Below are 8,510 nucleotides of genomic sequence, written 5' to 3' on the forward strand. Positions count from 1 at the left end.
GTCACAAAAGGAAAAGGCAAAACTAAAGAACTGACACAGATTAGAGAGAAAAAGAAGAAAAGATATAAGTATATGTGTCAAGGGTCAAATGTGACAGAGTAGGAAAGGGCACTTATGGGATTCTGGAGTAGAAAAAGCCATTTGCCTAGAAGAAATAGTTTTCATTCTTCATGTAATAGCAATGTTCCTGGTTTGAATAACTGAATTTGCTGACACATGATAGCAACATGAGAACACAGTGAAGTAAACACCTACTGAAATAATCTGTACTACTTTTGTACCTTTCATGTAAATCTAAAATTATTTCAAAATTTGAAAAAAAATGCTTGTTGAGGAGGAGGGTGTGTGTGTGTGGGGGGGGTTTGATTGTGCAGACAGAGAGACGAGAAAAATGTCACATAGCAGAGTTGTGACTAAATATACATATAAGTACCAGCCAACATTCACAATAGTGAAGGTACCATGGACTAGAAACACAAAACCAGGGTGTGGTAGTTTAAATAAGAATGGACCTCAGAGGCTTAAAGATTTGAATGCTTGGTTACCAGGGAATAGCACTATTTGGAAGGATTCAGAGATGTGGTCTTGTTGGAAGAAGTAAGTCACCGGAGGTGAGCCTGTGTCAAGTCTCTTGGCCAGTGGAACAGAATGCAGCTCTCAACTACTTCTCCAACACCATTTCTGCCTGTGTACTACCTAGCATTCCTACCATGATGATAATGGACTAAACCTCTGAAACTGTAAGCAAGCCCCCTCTTAAATGTTTTTCTTCAGAAGCGTTGCAATGGTCATGGTGTCTCTTCACAAATATAGAACAGTGACTAAGACACAGGGACATTCTGCTTCCTTAAGTTACAAAAGCACCCCTGGCTTTCCACAATCTAATCAACTGAAAGATTTGTCCAGTCAACTCCAACAGGCCTGCTTCAGCCCAATGAAAGAAGAGCTAGGCAAAACCCTGACAAGACAAAAACCTGGTGACAGCAAAACCACTAGTGAAATTGTACATTTACTGGGAAGGAAATTTTCATTCTCTGAGAGGCAAAAGGGCTTTAGAATTTCTGAAAGTCTTATCTCTGGCATAAGTGGTTTGCCACTCATGTTAGGAAGCACTCACTGATCAGCAACCAAGATTCCAGTGCCTAGTACCTGAAGTCTGTGCTTCTGTCCACTTGCTGTATTGCCTAAAATCTTAGCAAGTAATTTTGGATATCTGAGTAATGCTTTCATACTTAAAAGCCACTTCAAGAAGTGGGTTATTTGTATATTTGTGCCTTCCTTTATTTTTTTTCTTATCATCTTTTTGCTACTCTAGCTAGTCCAGATGAAAAAGCCTATACCCAGGCCCCAATATTATTGGGACCTGCAATTATTTTTAGCCCTTGAACCCTTTTTATCATGAGCAGTCATTTTTAATAGTGGAGTTTGATCAAACCATTTTGCTGCCAAATTACTCCATGTTAGATGAATACACATTAGTGATTCAACTAGGCAAAGTAACAAGACAAAAAGTCATCTCAGACTATTAGAGAAATGAGAACTATTTTCACTTCAGATAAGACAGAACAAATTATAATAACGGTATTTAAGAGTGGGTACAATTTTCTGGATTAAAAGAAGTGGCTCTGTGAATATGGTGAAGAAAGTAGAGAGGGCAAAGAAGATTAATTTATGGTGGAACAGACTTAATGCAGAATGATCATGCTTTTATTACAAGGCAGTTGATATCCTATGTGCTAAGACACATCCTATTTTGATGTTTTATCCTAGATTGTAAAGGAAGGGCTCATCTTGGGAAGCAATTAAGAAAGGAAAGCCTAGTAAAAGAGATAGGGTGTGAGGAGGCAAGGCACAAAGGGAGTACCTTCAGTGAAGGAGAATATACAGGCAGGCTGAGCAAATGCTTATGGGAAAGTGTGCATAGGGAAAAAGAGTAAACAGATTAGAAGAGGTAAATGCAGGTGATAGGGCATGTAGGTGGGAGGGCTTATGCAGGTGGGAAGATAGGTGGAGGGCTTATGCAAAAGAAGAGGAAAAGGCCAGTAGAAGGGCTTATATGCAGATGGGAAAGAAGGCAGAGGCAGGAGGAGGGCTTATGCAAATGAAAGACAGCCGCAAGTAGGAGGGTTTGTGTAGGTGGGAGGGCTTTTGTACCTAGGAAGGCATAAGCAAGTGGGAGGACCTATGTAGGTAAGGAGGCATATACAGGTGGTAGGGCATATAAAGCCCTTGCAGGTAATATTACTGAACTGGCTATAGCTTCTGAACAACATCCAGCTAGTTCACAGTGACACAACCCCGAGAGACTTATCCATCCTCTCTTATTCATCAAAGTCATCCCCACAGAACAACATCCAGCTGGTTCACAGTGACACAACCCCAAGAAACTCATCCATCCTCTCTTATTCATCAAAGTCATCCCCACAGAACTTTCTTTTCTACCGCACTTAAGTGGAGCTGCTGGGGAAGCTGGGACCTCTATTGGTCTACCAGGTCCTAGCTGGGTATTAGAGCCCAGCATAAACATCATACTTAAAGTTGCCTGTAGCCTGGCCCCTCACCCAAAACAATCAGTAATATTAGATGAGGCATGGATGCTGGTGCTCTCAGGAAGCAGAAACAATGATGTAAGCAACAGAGTGATATAAGCAGCCAAGTCATTTGAGAGGTATTGTGCTTGTTTCCTGGGATACAGACTCTAAGATAAAGGTCAGCATGCCCCAGCAAACCAAATAACTGTTAGGGAAGTATGGGAGAGTACAAAGATTCAGGATTGTAAAGAGCTAAGGGGATTGATTTTAAGAAACCTTGAAATCAATCTAATTTATATATCCTTCTGTTTTCAGAATTTTCCACATGCAAAGTGTGCTTCACCCATCAGTGATCAAAGGAATTCACAAAGGCAGAAGTCAACAATGTAGGAGTTATTTGGAAAAACTAGAAGACAGCTACACTGTCCATGTTCCTTGTTGACTATCACCTTACTATTTCTTGCACTGGCACAAGATGAAAATATCAAGGTAATGTTTCACCACTGGAAAACACACTGTTGTTTCACACCTGTGTTTCAAAGTCCATGCAGCTAATGTTTATGACTCTCCCAGCTAGCTTCTTCAAACAGGAGAAGAAAGGTGTTGTGAATTATCCTTTTAGTGTACAACAGCTCTGATAACCTTCCTTCTGCTGTATTATTTAATATGCTATGTAAAAGAGGGAGAAAGTGTGGAAGAAAAAGAGAGGGAGTGAAAGAAGTTTCAATTGTAGACATACTCTGTATTAAAAGTTCTCACATTCTCATTCTTAGAAGAAAGTTTTGACTTAGGAAGAAACTGAATCAAAGCCAATGCCCATGGGTATGAGGAATAACACCAGTGTGGGCAACAGGATTGTTTCTTATGGTGCAGGAAAGTAGCATGAAGGAATGGTGGAAAGACAGAGAATGAGACAGAAGGCAAAGGAACTTGTAGCCCTTATGAATATTATATATACAAATCCTACCAGCGTTTCCAACAGCAGAGTTCTAAAAATGTTTGCATCAATGACAATAACTTGGTAATAAATGCTAATTTGGTCTTTCAAGATAATTATCTTGCAGCATAATATTCTTGTGGATAATCACATTCTATCAAGTGTTTGCAAGGTCATCATATAATCAGCCTGAGTACTTAAGGTGAAATTGTACTATTCATAATTATGTTGGAACAATGGCATAAATCAGTACTCTCCTAAGAAAATTGAAACACATGGCATCTTATATATATGTCAAGAAAAGTCTTTCCCACTAGGCATCCTTTAAGACAATCATCAGAAATAGCCTCTCAGATAACTTCCATTGTGAAGCTCTATAGAAAGATAAATGTCTATTGAACATTCTTTTTTTAATCAGAATTGTTTATTAAATTTTAAAGTTCCTATTTCTATTTTTTATTGAAAATAGATTTCTTCATGCAATACATTTTGATTATTGATTTCCCTTGGCCAACACTTCAAAATCTTTCTTTTAATTGGATATTTTCTTTATTTACATTTCAAATGTTTTCCCTTTCCAGGTCTCCCCTTTGGAAACCTCCTATCCCATCCCACCTTCCCCTGCCTCTATGAGGATGCTCACCCACCCAACCACCCATTGTCTTCTCGCCCTGGCATTCTCCTACACTGGGGCATCGAACACCCTCAGGCCCAAGGCCCTCTCCAACCACTAATGTCCAACAAGGCCATCCACTGCCACATATACGGCCAGAGCCGTGGGTATTCTTTGGTTGGTGGTCCAGTCCCCGGAAGGTCCTGGGGGTGGTCTGGCCTGTTGACACTTGCTCCCTTCCGTGGGGCAGCTCCTTCGGTCCCTTCTCCAATTTTACCGTTGGGGATCCTCGCGCTCAGTCGAATGGTTGGTTGCAAGTATTTGCCTCTGTCTTTGTCAAGCTCTTGGCAGAGCCTCTCAGGAGTCAGCCATATCAGGCTTCCATCAGCAAGTACTTCCTGGCATCCACAATAGAGTCCGGGTTTGGTGGCTGTATATGGGATGCATCCCCAGGTGAACATTCTTAACTAACATGGTGTCCTATTTAGAGAGTAGGGAGGAGCTACATTTCTTTGCTACCAACTGTGTAGGGAACAAAACTTCAAGAAGAAATGCGAGAAAAGGAAACTGCTTTCAAGTGACTACAATTTACCGCTAGATGTTCTAATGGTGCCATTCCAAATGGTTAGTGAGGATGGCATTCCTTTTCCCCCTGGCCTGAGGTAATTCCCATAGCAACCTCTGCATTACCTGGCTGTAAATGTGGACACTATGAAGAAGGATCTTAGGCATAAGATCCTTCTTCAGAACAGAAGAACTCATTCCCTAAGCTATTGAGAATGTCAAATCATATAGCTCTCTATTAGACATTTTAAATGATTGCCTTGGGTGAAAAAATAAATTCCCTCATGCAAGACCTAACCAGGGCAGCCATAGCATCTAAAATCTGAACAATTCAAGTACAAAGGCTTGGCTCTTTGTCAAACCAACACCAGATTACCCCTATAGATAAATAAAGGACTCTGTTGAAAGCAGAAGTTTAAGATTTCCCTCTTCAGGTGTTGCTGCCCCTTCCTTCCCATGGGTATTCATCCTAAAACAAATTCCAATAAACAAGACAGAAGATTACTGAGGGCTTCCTTCTTGTCTCTTCTAAGACAAACACTGTCCTATTCCATACAGGTACCTGGTGGCCTGCAAAAAGCCATGAACAGAAGAGGTGTATAGTATATGCTTGGTGTTCTAGGATAGAAAGATGGGATCATTTACACAATAGCCCAGGGAAGTACTTCAGCTTTCTAGAACTACAAATGACCAACTCAAGGGGAAGAAACTGCAGGAATAAGAAAGGTCATGGAGGAGCTAGAGAGATGGATCAGTGGTTAAGTGCATCAACTGCTCTACCAGAGGTCTTGATTTAAATTCCCAATAACTACATGGTGGCTCTGAAGATAGATAGATAGACAGATAGATAGATAGATAGATAGATAGATAGATAGATAGATAGATAGATAGATAGATAGATCATGTAAATGACAGAGATACAGAAGGTTCATAAAGAGGCAATTAAAGACAAAAAAATCAGGACAATTCCCTAAGACTCCTTTCTCTTCTCTGGCCTTAATGATATTGCTCTTCTCTGGCATCAGTAACTTTTCACAGCTCTCACCTCTGTCCAAAATATAGGCCATGTTACTACCTGTATGTTTTTGGACAGCAAACTTTTTCTATAGCAGTTGGGATTGACATTGGTAACACACCAGCACTGAGTACTAATAGCAGCCTTATTAGATAATATTCTCATCTTACATTTCCAGAGACAAAGGCATTGTCAGCCACCTGATGGCTTCACAGTGTATTTGCCCTGAAGCCAGTACTAACAATACTAGGCTGAAAACCTGCTCAAAATCTATCACAGGGAAACTAAAAGAACCCTCAGATACTGCCAGACACTTTTTCCCAGAAAACTATGACTTAGTAAAAGGACTTTTGAAAGTGATTGAAGAATCAACTAACAAAATATTTTAAATGATAACATAAATGGGTGGTACTTTTTAACAATAAAATCAACTCCTTTTTGAAGAAAAAAAAGATATTTAGAAGAAAAGCCTTTAGGTTATATCTAAATCCCAAGTGTCTTATTGGTCTTTTAAATAACAATGACCTATAGGAGAAAGGCTCTCCCTCACTATACCTTACTCATCTTTGTTAATTATTACACAGGCTGAACAAACTCAAATACTCAATATACTCAACAGTATTATTAGTAGAGGGAACCCTTATTTTAAAAGCTCTGACTTTTCTCTCAAGTATGCCTGACTGCAAGAGGGAGAAAGCATTCTTCAATGTGTGCCTTATAAAATCCACAATAAATGTTAATTACATTTCATCCCACTCATGTAGGTATGAAAAATATATTTATAAAGTATAAGGCTGGAATCAAATAATAGGTGTGCACTTTCTTTTAAATTTTATTTATTTACTTATCTTTTATATGTATGAATGTATTACCTGTATGCATTTTATGTATGCCACATATGTACCCATTGCCTATAGAGGCCAGAAGAAGGTTATCTGATTCACCAGAACTAGAGTAACAGGAAGTTACTGTTACTACCTGATGAGGGTGCTGGGACCTAAGCCAGGTCATCTACAAGAGCAGTAAGTGTCCTGAACCATCTCTCCAGCCCCAGGTAGGTACTTACTTACTGACAACATTCAGCAATGATATGTGAGCTCACTGCAGTTTGGCTTCCAGTAAAACTATTTAGGATTGAGTATTATGAAGTTAGTCAAAGAACATAAAAATAGCAACCATCACCAAATTTTTATGGATGCCTTAATTATTCAGGATTAACACTGTTTATTTCTAAAAGTACAGGTGTGTTTCAGAAGTGGAATTGAAGGACTATCCAGAGACTTCCCCACCCCAGGATCCATCCCATAAACAACCACCAAACCCAGACACTATTGCATATGCCAGCAAGATTTTGCTGAAAGGACCCTGATATAGCTGTCACTTCTGAGGCTATGGCAGTATCTGGCAAATACAGAAGTGGATGCTCACAGTTATCTATTGGATGGAACACAGGACTCAAGTGAAGGAGCTAGAGAAAGTACCCAAGGAGCTAAAGGGGTCTGCAACCCTATAGGAGGAACAACAATATGAACTAACCAGTACCCCCCAGAGCTTGTGTCTCTAGTTGCATATGTAGCAGAGGATGGCCTAGTAGGCCATCAATGGGAGGAGAAGCCCTTGGTCTTGCAAAGATCATATGCCCCAGTACAGGGGAATGCCAGGGCCAGAAAGAGGGAGTGGGTGGGTTGGGGAGCAGGGAGAGGGGAGGGTATAGGGGACTTTTGGGATAGCATTTGGAATGTAAATGAAGAAAATATCTAATAATTTTTTTAAAAAAATTACCATCTTTAAAAGAAAACTGTTGGCCAGGGACAGGTTCATGGTTCAAATTTAATAAGCCACGATTTAAGCTCTAATATTCACAGTTACTCCTAGAATAGTTGTTTCAACAGTATTCTAAGTTCATCCTATGCATTCCTACTGGGTGATGGGAAGAGATCATGTAAAATGTCAATAATAAAAGAGATAAAGTGCACTTTCAGAAACTGTTTCCCCATTCTTTATCTTGTACTCAGAAATGGAAAGGAGCTGAGCATGGTGGGGCATGCCTTTAATCCCAGCACTTGGGAGGCAGAGGTAGGCGGATTTCTGAGTTCAAGGCTAGCCTGGTCTACAGAGTGAGTTCCAGGACAGCCAGGACTACACACAGAAACTCTGTCTCGAACGAACGAATGAACGAAGGAAAGAAAAGAAAGAAAGAAAGAAAGAAAGAAAGAAAGAAAGAAAGAAAGAAAGAAAGAAAGAAAGAAAGAAAGAAAGAAAGAATTGAAAAAGAAGAAAGAAAGAAATGAAGAGGAAGAAAGAAAGAAATGAAAAGGAAGAAAGACTAGGTATATGTCAAAGTAAACTATACAAGTTTATCCACCAGAAGGCACAAGTTTTATATAGAGCATGGAACCAATTTTAGTTTATGCCCAAAATAAGAGTACACAAATTGAAGCATTGTGCAGGGTGAAATTATCAAAGTTAATACTTATCTGCAACCTGGGCTGAGGATAAATGAAATAAAGGGATAAGCTTCAGGTATACGGGTCACAGTATAGATCTACCCGTTGGGTCTGTTCACCCCTTAGTAGTCACTTATACTCTGCATTTTGGCCAGTTGTAGATTTTTGTAATAGTCTCCATCTGCTGCACAAAGAAGCTTCTTTATTGAGGGGAGGGGTGAGAACTATACTTATCTGTGGGTATAAAAATAAGTATTTAGACATACCTGTACCATGCAGTTTTTATCACAATTGCTCTGTAGTAAACCTTTAGGTCAGGCATGGTGATTCCACCAGAGGTTCTTTTATCCTTGAGAAGAGTTTTTGCTATCCTAGGTTTTTTGTTATTCCAGATGAATTTGCA

Source organism: Mus caroli, chromosome X (assembly GCF_900094665.2).
Source record: "Mus caroli chromosome X, CAROLI_EIJ_v1.1, whole genome shotgun sequence".
Taxonomy (NCBI): domain Eukaryota; kingdom Metazoa; phylum Chordata; class Mammalia; order Rodentia; family Muridae; genus Mus; species Mus caroli.